We start from the raw sequence: 13,060 nt of genomic DNA on the forward strand, positions 1-13,060 counted from the left end.
TCTCCAGGGACAAGCAGAAGTTAACTGACTTACCCAACATCACACCAATAGTGTCTAAGGCTGAATCAAGTGTTCTAAGAGTTCAATGGACAGTTCAGATGTGAAGTAATTCAATTTGATTGAGTGTCAAGGACAGTTAGTGTCATTTCTTCCTTTTTTATTAATATTTAATTATTATTTCATTACTTCATTAAGTACTTATTACATGTAAACAGTTTAACTATTTTATTTTTAATAGTTTTAATATTTTTAATTTTAATATAATATCATTTCATTTAATATCATTTCTTTTCAATAGTATTGCATTTTCATTTAACATTTATTTTAAAATGTTGAATTCTAAATTTTCTCCCTTCTTCACCTTTCCTTCCCCTAATACAGTAAGTAATTTGGTATGGGTTATATTATCTGCAATTATACAAAATATATTTTCATATTAGTCATTGACAAAATTCTCTCCCTTTCTTCCTCTTCTTTTCCATAGATGAGAAAGCAAGCAATTTAATATTACTTATACATATGAAGTCATGCAAAATAAACTTCCATATTAGCCATGTTGTAAAAGAAAATTCAGATAAGAAAAAAATACAGAAAGCTTTTAGAAAGACTGCTTCAATCTGCCTTCAGAATTTATTAGTTTTTTTTCATCATGGATTCTTTGAATTTGTCTTGCTTCATTGATTTGATCAAAGTGGCTAAGCCTTTCACAGTTGATCATCCCTACAATATTGCTGGTTTTGTGTACAATGTTCTCATCATTCTGCTCATTGCATGAGTTCATTTGTCTTTCTAGTTTTTTTCTGAAACCATTCTGCTCATCTGCACAACAATACTCCATCAGAATCATATATTACAACTAGGAAAGCTATTCCCCAGTTGATGGGAATTTCCTTGATTTCCAATTCTTTGCCACCACACACACAAAAAAAGAGTTGCTATAAATGTTTTTGTACAAATAGGTCCTTTTTCTTCTTGGTGTCATTTCTCTTCATGAAACCAAATGGCTTTTCATTTGATAATATTGAGGACTTGGGTGTCCAGAATTGGATGTCTTTTTTTTACAGCTTCAGATAACTATGACTGTTGAGCAGTTGAGGGCTGTAGCATTGATAGAGGCAGGTGCCTAGTGGCATTTCCATTGGAGATGACCCCATGAATAATGGCATCAGGAGCCAGATTGAAGACTGGTAGCCTGGAAGACATTATTACTTCAAGGGCACAGGGTCCTGAATCAAGTTCACCAAGATCAGAGGGAGATAGTGATTTTGATGGTTTCTGGTTTGGTCCCCTTCCTCATGTTACCTCCTTAGTTTCCCTCAGCTTCACAGCTTATACGCTAAAGTGCCCTCTAGCTCTAAACTTATGCTCCTATGATAAATACACATGTAAAAAGAATTGATCAGAGATGTTCCCTGAGTAATCTGATGAATAAGAGATTATCCTTCTCTTTTCTGGGACATGAGACTTTGTTTAGAACATTTCATACTTCTTAAACTATAATGTGACCATGTCTATTGGTACACTGCTAAGAGTACAAAAGACAACACCAAATTAATCTTGAGGTTGCTCCCAAGATTATTCATTTGGGCTAGTCCATTAGCAGGTTGAACTCGGTGAGGAGTAACTTTCTGCTGACCTACAAATATGATTTGAATTCTCCCATGACAGAATGCTTTTTATTGTCTTTTTCCTTATGGTTTTATCATAGAGTTTAGGGTAGGAAGACAGGAGGAAGGAGCAGGAATTTCTTTTTCATTATCAAAAGCCAAGAATGGTTACTTTGTGGCAAAAACAAAAGGGACATGCATTTAATCAGGCATACAACTAGGGAAGTTCATGAAGAAATGTTATTCCTGATCCCCTGCCTTCTAGTTAAAAGACAGATTTTCTAAGTGCTAGTATAATACTGAATCTAGTCTTTTAGTCAGAGAAGAGACAACCTTAGGATAACTTTAAGGGTTGTTCCATGTATAACCCAAAATTTTAGCATCTCTTAAATTAAATTATGAAGAGCATTCTTCTTAGACAGAGTAGGATTATTCATTTAGACTGTAGCAAGAGAGGAAATAATGAATAAATGTCAAAATTTGAGAGAACAGAATTACTATATTTTATTCTTCACTATTCACACAGTTATTCGATAGGAAGGGGTTTGCTTGTCTACCTGCCCCAAACTGCACTGGAAAATATTATTTTTAGGACCTCGTGTGTGAGCTAAGGATTCTCCAGAATGTGAAGCTATTACCCTTCTCTCAGTCCAAAGTTTAGATATTTTCTGAGTGGAGTTTGAGCAATGAGTTAATTCTAAGTCAGGGCTGTAAAACTCTTATCTAGAGGGAAAATAATATTTACCAGAAATGAAGGGGAATTGTGTTGATTTTTTATGGACTACTGTGAATGTTTTATGTGTTCATTTTTTTGTTATGAGTAATTTTCTATGGAGCTCTCCTCTAATCAATATTCACTTGCTACCTTGTGTACTTGTATAAGAATTAGATATCATTCTAACAATATTAGCGGACATGCAGATAAGAACTATATTCAGAGATAAACAGTGTAAACTGAGATGGGTTAACATGATCCAAAGAAATATTGATGTTGAGTGAAGTGAACAGACCAGGAGAATATTATACATATTAACAACAAGTTTGTATGACAGACTTAATTCTTCTTAGCAGTACCAATGATCAAAGGCTATTCTAAAAGACTTGATGAAAAATGCCATCCACATTGAAAGAAAGAACTATGGAGTCTGAATGTAGAGCAAAGCATACTGTTTTCACTTAAAAATTGTTTTGCCTTTTATTTTCTTTCTAATGTTTTTTCCCGTTTGTTCTGATTCTTCTTACACAGTATGACTAATATGGAAATATGTTCATAAATTAAAAAAAGAAATATGTTCAACATGATTTTATATATATATATATATATATATATGTGTGTGTGTGTGTGTATGTATGTAACCTATATCAAATTACTTGCTATCATAGGGAGGGGGGAACAGAGGGAGGCAGTAAAATGTAAAACTCAAAATTTTATAGAAAATAAACATTGAAAACAATCTTTACATGGAATTTGAAAAAGATGAAAGAAAAAGGAAGAAATCATGAATGTGCAGATTTCAGAAAAACTTGGAAAGATTTACATGAACTGATGCTGAGTTAAATGAGCAGAACCTGGAGAACATATTACACCGTAACAGCAACATTTTGTGATGATCAACTCTGATAGACTTAAGCTCTTCTCAACAGTACAATGATTAAAGACAATTCTAAAAGACTTGCAATGGAAATGCCATCCATATTCAGAAAACAAACTATGGAGCCTGAATGCAGACCAATACATACTATTTTCACCTTTAAATTTTCTTTTTCTTTCTCATGATAGTTTTTCCTTTTGTTCTGATTCTTCTTTCTCAGCATGATTGATATGGAAAAATGATGATGATGATATTTGTCCTTCATTCTCGAAGAAGACATCAGAAAGTTGATGCCATGACAAGCACATGAATTGGATTTGAGTGAGGGGGTGCTGTGCTAAATCATTAGCCTCATTTTCTTCTCCAGAATCATCTGGATCCAGTGAACAGATATGAATCAGGATGACTGAAGTCAGCCCTGGATGTGAGGCAATCAGGGTTAAGAGACTTGCCCAAGGTCACACTGCTAGTAAGTGTTGTGTTTGAGGCTGGATTTGAATTCCTCTCCTCCTGACTCCCAGGTCAGTGTTCTATCCACTGTGCCACAAGCTGCCCCTTATGGAAATAGATATGTGTATTAAATAGCATGCACTCTGCCTGGATATATTTATATACAATTATTACAATTAAATTACATTAAGTGAGCATTACAAGGCTGTCTATATTCAGAAAATGAATTTTATTGGTTCATTAGTGTTGGTATACAGAGGAAGTAAGGAGGAGAAGATCTTTCCAGGGCAATGATATTCTTTGACTTCACAATTTTCCTTATTTCTCATCAATTAACCTGAACCATGAACTACAAAAATAACCCTTATCAGATTACTCATTGTGAAGGGGAAAATGTAAGGAAGCAAGGAAGGTAGAAAAATATGGAATCAAAATCTTAACAAAAAAGTTTAAATCTATCTTTACACATTATTGGAAAGAAAATTAAAATTAAAAAGATAAATAACAAAGAAGACCTTTAAATTTAAATAAAGTCATAGTTTAACTTTTAATATTTTACTTTACTGGGGGAAATGACAAATGATTCCATATGAGTGATTTTCCATTGGAGTAGATTATAAGGGATTTGGGGTATTAAGGAGAATATTTAGGTTGTAATTAAAACAAGGCAGCAGAAGGCACAAAAGTTCTAACATTAATTGGAACATTTGAAATTATGGGACATTTTTTGACTAATAGAAGAGGAATTCTTAAAGGGCCCAGCAGAAAGAGCTATGAAATGGATTAAAAAAAGATAGAAGTGATCCTGGTGAAGAGTAGGAGTAACTCAATTATATGTGCTATATGAATATAATGGAATAATGGTTCTCTGTAAGAAATACTGAATATATGGGGCAGCTAGGTGGTGCGTGGATAAAGCACCAGCCCTGAGTTCAAATATGGCCTTAGACATTTAAAAATTACCTAGCTGTGTGACCTTGGGCAAGTCACTTAATCCCATTGCCTTGAAAAAACAAAATAAAACAAAAAGAAATATTGAATATAATTCAGATAGATATGGAAAAATTTGTGTGAAGTGATATAACTACTTAAGATGTGACATTATCTACTTAGAGCACACACATCTAGTGTCACATAGTATTCTTCCAGGGAATAGAATGATATATGCAAAACAAGGAGGAGAATTTACATAACAACCACAAAAATGCAAAGGGAAATGACACTGAAAGACTTCAGTACTGTGATAAATGCAGTCATTCATTTCAGTCTTAGGGAATTAATGTTGCATTCTTTGCATCTCTACTACCTATGTGACCTTGGGAAAGTCACTTAACCTCCTCAATTGTAAAATGTCATCTACCTCCCAGGATTGTTGTGAGGATCATTTTAAAGTTTAAAATTTTGAACTATGCCTGGTATATTATTAATAAATACTTGTTTTTAATAATGTAGCTAGGTGTTGCAGTAGAAAGAGCCCTGGACCTGGAATCAGATAGACTGGAGTTCTAATATGGATACTTACTAATTGTGTGACCCTGGATAGGTCACTTAAACATCTCTTTTCCTCAGTTATATACAACTGTAAAATGGGAGAACTATAACAATAACACCTGCCTGTAAAGATCAAATGTGAAAATGTTTGTAAAGATCTTAACACTGCCTGGGACATATACATGCCTATTTCCTTTTCCTATCCTCTTGCTTCAGAGCATAAATGGCTTCCCTCTTACTTGAGGTCTTCAAACAAAGACTGGGGGCTTTTGCAGATAAGGTCTTGATTAATTTGGACAAGAATGATGATCTCTTATGGTCCCTCCTGACTGAGATTCTCTATTTCTGGTCTTCTTCCCTCTGACTTCACATTGTGCTTTGTATCTCTCTAAAGACACATTACATTTTATTTTATATTATTATTCATTTACAATCTTTTTTTCTTCTAAAATTAACTTGATGTTCTCTGAAGTCAATGACTATGACTTATTCATGTTTATAGACTCCACATGCTTAATGCAGGGCTGGGGCACAAGGCAGGCAACCAATCACTATCTGTTGAACTGAACTTTCACGATTATAAGCAAACATTTATTGAGTTTACCTTGTATTCAGGACCACATTAGATGCTAAGGATACAAAGATGAATGATAAATGGCCACTGCCCTACAGAACTTTGTGGTCTAGTTAAGGAGTTAAGACAAACATATAAAAAAGATAGCCAATAACTTTATCAGAACTCCTCCTGGATACAAGCATTTCTAAAGTACTCTAGTAGCCTTCCTAGCTGTGGATATGAATTGCTCTGGATCAACTAAATTTCCCAAGATTATGAAGTCTTTTTTCCTGTAGTTTAAGGTCCAGGTTAATTGATGAAGATTAAAGAGAATGGTGAAGTTGAAGAATATCATTGCTCTGGAAAGATCTCCTTTGCTCCTCCTCCTCCTCGAACCAACAAGTCCTGTCAGTTTGTACCTCTATAATCTTTGTGAAATCTATTCCTTCTTCCCCATCTAGCTGTAACTTTTTTTTTATGTTTCATCTGGACTATTGGAATAGTCTCCCAAACTTTAGAAGTTTCCCCAACTTCTAATCCATCTCCACCCACAATATCTCCTCCTATACTTACTTGACTACCAGATTAATCTCTATAAGGTACAGCTCTGATATAAGCTCCCCCAATCTGTCTTTTGAAATCCTATCATCCTTCAAATGCTAACTCAAAAGCCTCATAAATGACCATCAATGAACTTGAATGGGAAAATAGTAATCTTAATGTTCACTAATCTCTAACTGAAACTGAGCATGACAAAATATTATAGGGAGAAAAAGTTCATAGATTTCTCTAACTTGACAAAAGTGTCCAGAATAAGTAAAAAAAATGTTAAGAATGTCTACTCTATAGCACATGGCAGGGCTAGCAGTAGATTTAGGTAAAGATGTGTAATAGGGGGTTTGGTGAATGTCTACCACCTAAGATGGTGTCATCCATGGGGAAGACTCTTGGGAATTATTTCTTTTTTTACATTCTCTTCAGTCTTACACTGACTCTGGCTTGGGGGACTTCTCAGGTCTGTTCTTGATTGTCCAATCCAAGTCTCCCAGTATTATTTTTTCTGGAGGGTCTTGGTTCCCATCCAGAGAAAATGTCAGATTTGTGCTTATCTTTCTACCAGAAGGGGGTATGACCCAAACTTTACTCACAGATGAAGAGACATTTCTTGATATAATTATGGCATCCAGTTTCTAAATAGCAATGCCTCCTACTTCTTTAAGCAATTCTTCATTTTCAGGGGATGAACTAGTAAAAAATTCTCAGGAATAACCCCCTATTATCAATTCCTCTGTCATTAGGAAGGAGCTCCCTAGAGATTTCTACACAGGTGATACCATCTTTAGGTACTCTGGAAATTTGCCAAACCAACTCCACCCCTCATGCAATCAAGGAGAAACAAGTAATCATTCTCCCAAAGAGAAGATGTAAATGTAAATGTCTAGATTTGTGCCCCAGGTTACAGGCACTCCTCAGAAGTTTCTGAATAGTATCTCCCTATCAGAACCTGAAGTACTTGTTTTAAAGCCATCTCTTTGAATTAAAGTATTAACAGAAAGTACTTTTAGAAACATCAACATATGAAGTGAGGTAACATGTCGTATAGCCCCAATTCTGTATCATTTATTTTTTTCTTTCTTGGAAAAAGGGAAGGGATTAAGAGAAAGGAAGGAAGAAGCTTCCTCACATCTATTATTTCATTGCTGAAGAGAACTCCCAGCACAGAAACTACCTCCATTAATATAAATCTGCAACTCATCCATAATTGTCAGTGTTAGTTTCCAAGGATGTTGAGTGATGCAGTGATTTGCCCAAGATTACATAGCAATTAAAAAAAAAAGGAAGGGCACCTAGGTGGTGAAGTAGACAAAGCATTGGCCTTGGAGTCAGGAGGATCTGAGTTCAAATTTGATCTTAGATACTTAATGCATACTTAGCTGTGTGACCTTGGGAAAATCACATAACCCCATTGCTTTCCCAAAGCCCCCCCCCCAAATTACATAGCAAGTATATTTTATGTCAGAGGTACCATTTAACTTAAGTCTTCTTAATTCCAAGGCTCACTAAGCAATCCTGCCTCAATGATCCATTATTAGTTTATAAAAATCTGTAGAAGTATTTGTTAAGGTCCTTGTGATTATTGCATTCTAATGGATCTATCCAATTATCTAGGAATGGAATGCAGGGCAAGTAAATTTTGATAAAGGAAGGTCCAAAACTTCAGGAGGAGGAAGAGGAGAAGGATACACAAAGACCTTGGTTAGCTATGTACAATTCAAAGAAAGACAGGATGTCTGAGGAGGTAAAAGAAGGCTACCAAAGGGGGTTGTGAGAGGGCATCAAAAGAAAAGGTAGGGTTCAATTTGCAGATTCTAGGTCCCAAAATGTGGGGACTTGTTAGAAATATCATCTTTAATTAATTTGATTAATTTGAAGAAGAAGAATAAATAATAAATAATAAATAATAAATCCCTGTCCAAAATTCCAGTTCCCACTCTGATTTACTGGGATTTGTTTGGCACACCCTCCTCAGAGATTTCAAAAAATGTCTTGTCTAGTATCATGAATTAGTTCCTTGAAAACAGAGTAAAAGGTGAAACCACATTCCCAAGGGTTATGGAAAGGTCACTAACATTTCTGGGGTTAAGTACTAGTAGAGGAATGTCAGATAACTGATTTGTGACTTGGGCCACAAGCCAAAATAACATGATAATGGGTGTCCCCAATGTTATGGTGGATGCTGGCTGTGATGTGATTAGCAGTACAGTGACTCTGTGACCCAGTATGGGTCAGTGATATGCGGAAAGAGCCTGTATAATGAATGGGCTGTAGGGGGTGAAGTGATGGATGTCAGAGACTGTAGTGGCAGGACTGGGCTAGTATGTGTGGCTCCCAATGAGAGCAGGGACAACATGTACCACCTTCTAGTGAAGAGGCAGAGTTGAACTCAATTCTATGGTTGGACCCTTTCACCTTGGCAACAATGAGACGTGATGTAGCTAAGCATTATGTTCACTATTAGTTATCTAGATAGATACCTAGCCTGGCTTCACCCCAACCAACAATTTCCATCATTCAACTTCATATTAATTTAAAATCATAGAGAAAATGACATATTTTCAGATTCAGCCCACATCAAAGAGGAAAAAAGTCACTGTCCAGTGACCACTGGACTAGTTCATTAAAGAAACCCAATTTCTGCAGCACTTTCAATATTCTACATGAACATTATATTGTTTCCCTTTAGACATCATAAGGGAGAAAAAGACACACTAAATAGTAAGTCCACTTCTCACTCTGTTTCTGGCCTGGTGACATTGGTCAGATGCTCATCTTTTCACCATAATACATTATTTAAAATGGAAGCTTGAAGAATCTTGGGATGATTTTCCCAAGGCAATGAGGCCACTAATGGGCAGTTGTGCTTTCTTCCTGGAACCCTTTGCTCATAAGTGCTTCTTGGGTGGCTCCACCAGTATCACAGGTCATATCCTGAATAAAAACTTCCCCTTTGGTCTATACCTCAGGTAAAGTGTCCTTGTATACAAGCTGAAAAGGATGTGAAGATAAGAGCCAAGGCCAGTAAGAATGTGCCACCAAGCATGTAACTGTAAAAATGCCCACAAAAGGCAGCACCTTTGTTCGAAAGTTCCTCAGTGATTCACAAAAGATATTGTCTACATTCCAAAGGAAAAATCCCATTAAAAATATGCCTAAGGTATAACCCAGTCCTCTATGCCATGGATATACCCATGTAACAATATACATAGAAAGCAGTACTAGAGTGAAAACCAGTAGTCCATACATGACCTGATAGAATATAGGCTCTTTAACTTTTAGGTAAACTGTAGTTACTATTAAGCTGAATAGCATTAATATAAAAATCAGGTGGTAATTGTGTTCTTGGCCTTGAAACTTTCAAACATGCAGTAGACAAATATACAACAGCTGTAGATCATGGGTAATTCATCCAATAGCTGCATTTCATACTGCAGTCATGTGGAAGCACCACGATCCCAATCCTACTACTGTAATAGCCAAATAGGAAGCTCTGTACTGCTTTTCCAGTCCATCTTTGACTGAATGGCACCATAGATTGGAGGTAGAATCATAATCAGGTTACTCAGTGTGTTCCAGAACTCGGCCACGTAGAAGGAGATGGCGTAGTTCTCCTCGCACCAGTCCAGGGTGGAGGTGGTGGGGCCCCAGTAGCCCACTCGGTCGGCCCCCAGCGGAGCCACTGCAGAGCCGGGCTGGCTTCAGCGGTCACTCGGGCCGACGGGCGCCCCGCCCCCCAAGACTTTTAACTGATGAAGTTCCACCCCTTCCCACACCTGATCACACTTGACCAACCTTTCTGCAGTACAAGAAATGAGGCACACGAGAGAAAGGTGGTGATATTCCAAGATCCCCTTTTGATGCTGCAAAGAACACTCCATTCCTCCTTGCTCCAGCAATAGTACAGGGAATGAATGGGATATTCCTTGGGGAGGCAGAGCTTCCTACTGGTTCAGAGGATATTCATCATATGAGAAGGCATTAAGCCTTTTGTATTCTCAAAAAGCAACTCCTTAAGACTGAAGATTTGACTTGTACTAAATATTTTAAGAAAACAACAACAGCATCAAAAAATAGACTACCATAGAACAGTGTTGGCATAAGCAGGGCTATCTGGAATTATGAATTACAGAAAACTTGAATGCCAGCTAAAATCTTCACTAATGTGCCTAATTTATCTGTTTTCAATTTATTTTATTTTATTATTTATTTATTAATATTATTTTATGAAATTTATTTAAATTTAAATTTATCCACAGAATGCAGTAGAAGGGAAAGAGTCAAATTCGTTTTTTGCTCAATTCTCATGCTTCTTGTTCCCTTTAAAGTACCTAATATTGTTGACTACCTTCTCCTCAGAGATAATCAATCCCTCTTCTCTATTTTCCTGATGCTGTTCTTTCTTGATTCTCCAATTTTTCATTAATCATCACTGATATTTCATTTTATCCGGGGGGGGGGGTCTTTCTCCCCTCCCCCACTCCTTTCTAAGTTCTTTCTTTCTTGATGACTTCATCAGTTTTGCTGGATTTAATAAAATATCTATTCGGATGATTCCCAGGTTTTGTGTCATTGTTTCAGTCATGAAACTTTTGTGTTTTTAAATAGTTTAAGGGTTGTTTTTACTCAGTCATTTTCAGACAAGTCCCAGTCAACTTGACCCCATATGGGGTTTCCTTGGCAAAGATGATGGAGTGATTTGCCATTTCCTTCTTCAGTCCATTTGACAGATAAGGAAACTGAGGAAAACAGGGTTAAATGACCTGCTCAGGGTCACACAACTAGTAAGTGTCTGAAGCCAGATTAGTGCCCAGGTTTTGTTGTCTGTCTTTTTCTTGAATTCTAATCTTATATGGCTAACTGCCTATGGGCAATTGAAACCACATGTCTCATAGACATCTCAAACTCAGCAATTTCAAAACATCCTCCAATCTACCCTTGTTCCATATTCCCTATTTCTTTTGAGGGCCTTAGTGTTTTTCTGGTTATTCAAGGTCAACACCTTGATCCCATCCATCTAATTAGTTGATAAGAGGTGCTGCAATGGATAGAACTCTGGCCTGAAAGTCAAGATCAGAGTTAAAATGTGACCTCAGACATTTACTAGCTGTGAGTCCCAAGGCAGGTCATTTAACTTCCATCTACCTCAGTTTCTTCTTCTGCAACATGAGGATAATATTCCCCATTTGACAAATGGTCAAAGGAAAGGCAAAGGCAATTTACAGATGAGAAAATCAAAGTGACCCATAGTCATTTGAAAAATTGCTTTAAATCATTCATTATTAGAGAAATGGAAATTAAAGCATCTCTAATGTACCATCTCATACCTCTCAGATTGAACAATATGACCAGAAAGGACAATGATCAAAGTTGGAAGGGATGTGGGAAATCTTGGACACTAATACATTGTTGGTGGAACTGTGAACTCATCCAACCTTTCTGGAGAGCAATTTGGAATTATGTCCAAAGGGCAACAAAAATGTGCATACCCTTTAATCCAACAATACAACTACTGCATGCATACCCTGAAGAGATTATGAAAAAGGGTAAAAACATCACTTACACAAAAATATTCATAGCAGTCCTGTTTGGGGTGGCAAAGAATTGGAAATTGAGTGAATGGGGAATTGGGGAATGAATGGCTTAACAAACTGTGTTATATGTATGTCATGGAACACTATTGTTCTATTGGAATCAAGGAGGGATGGGAATTCAGGGAAGTCTGGAAAGATTTGATGCTGAGTGAGATGAGCAGAACTAAAAGAACATTGTACACCCTAACAGCAACATGGGGGGTGATGGTCAACCTTAATGGACTTGTTCATTCCATCAGTGCAACAATTAGGCACAATTTTGGGGTATCTGCGATGGAAAATATGATCTGTATCCAAAGAAAGAATTATGGAGTTTGAACAAAAACTAAAGACTATTACCTTTAATTTGCAAAAAAACAATTATCTTATTATGTAATTTTGCTATCTCTTATACTTTATTTTTCTTCCTTAAGGATATGATTTCTCTCCCATCACATTCAATTTAGATCAATTCATACCATGGAAACAATGTAAAGACTAACAGATTACCTTCTGTGGGAGTGGGAGGAGGGAAGCAAGATTAGGGGGAAATTTGTAAAACTCATAATAAATAAAATCTTTCTTAAAAAAAACAAAAAATGCTGATAATAATAGTGCCTACCTTCCCATATTGTTCTGCAGATCAAATAATATTTGTAAAGCACTTAACCCAGGGTCTAGCATCTTAGGAGCTTAATAAATGCTTGGTTTTTATTTTTTTTAAGTTTGTTGCTTCTATTGCCACCACATCTCTGGCATTTATACCTTTTCCTCCACTCACACAGCCATTATTTTATTTTAGGTTCTCATGACTCTCCTACTGGAGAGTCCTATTTCAATAGCTTGCTCATTGGTGCTTCTACTTTACTCCCCTACTCAGTCATTCCTGGGTTTCACTATTACCTCCAGTATAAAGTTCAAAATTTTTTTTTGGCATTTAAAATACTTTGCATCCTTCCTACCCATACAGTCACTGTATATACACATACTTCATAGTCCTGTCAGAATGACCTTCTTACTGTTCCTCATAAAGGTTATTTCATTTCCTTTCTCCAACTTATTGTGCAGACTGTCTTCTATGTCTAGAATGTAAGGACTATTTGCCTTTAGCTCTTAGGATTCCTGGTTTTCTTCAAAGCTCATCTTTTATATAAATCTTTTCTTCCCATTTTTCTTCTACAAAATTACCTTATGTTTGTGAATAGCTCATTCTAGCCAAATGAATGGAATTTTGGA

General features: G+C 36.3%; 1 long non-coding RNA gene and 1 pseudogene across 2 annotated transcripts in view; both read right to left on the minus strand.

Moving 5' to 3' along the window:
* The window catches only part of LOC141520377 (uncharacterized), a 137,936-nt gene that overhangs the window by 12,696 nt on the left and 112,180 nt on the right, over positions 1-13,060 (minus strand). The window lies entirely within an intron of this gene.
* LOC141520376 (alkaline ceramidase 3 pseudogene) lies at positions 8,988-9,928 on the minus strand (annotated as a pseudogene).

The sequence above is a fragment of the Macrotis lagotis genome, chromosome 4 (genome assembly GCF_037893015.1).
Source record: "Macrotis lagotis isolate mMagLag1 chromosome 4, bilby.v1.9.chrom.fasta, whole genome shotgun sequence".
Classification (NCBI taxonomy): domain Eukaryota; kingdom Metazoa; phylum Chordata; class Mammalia; order Peramelemorphia; family Peramelidae; genus Macrotis; species Macrotis lagotis.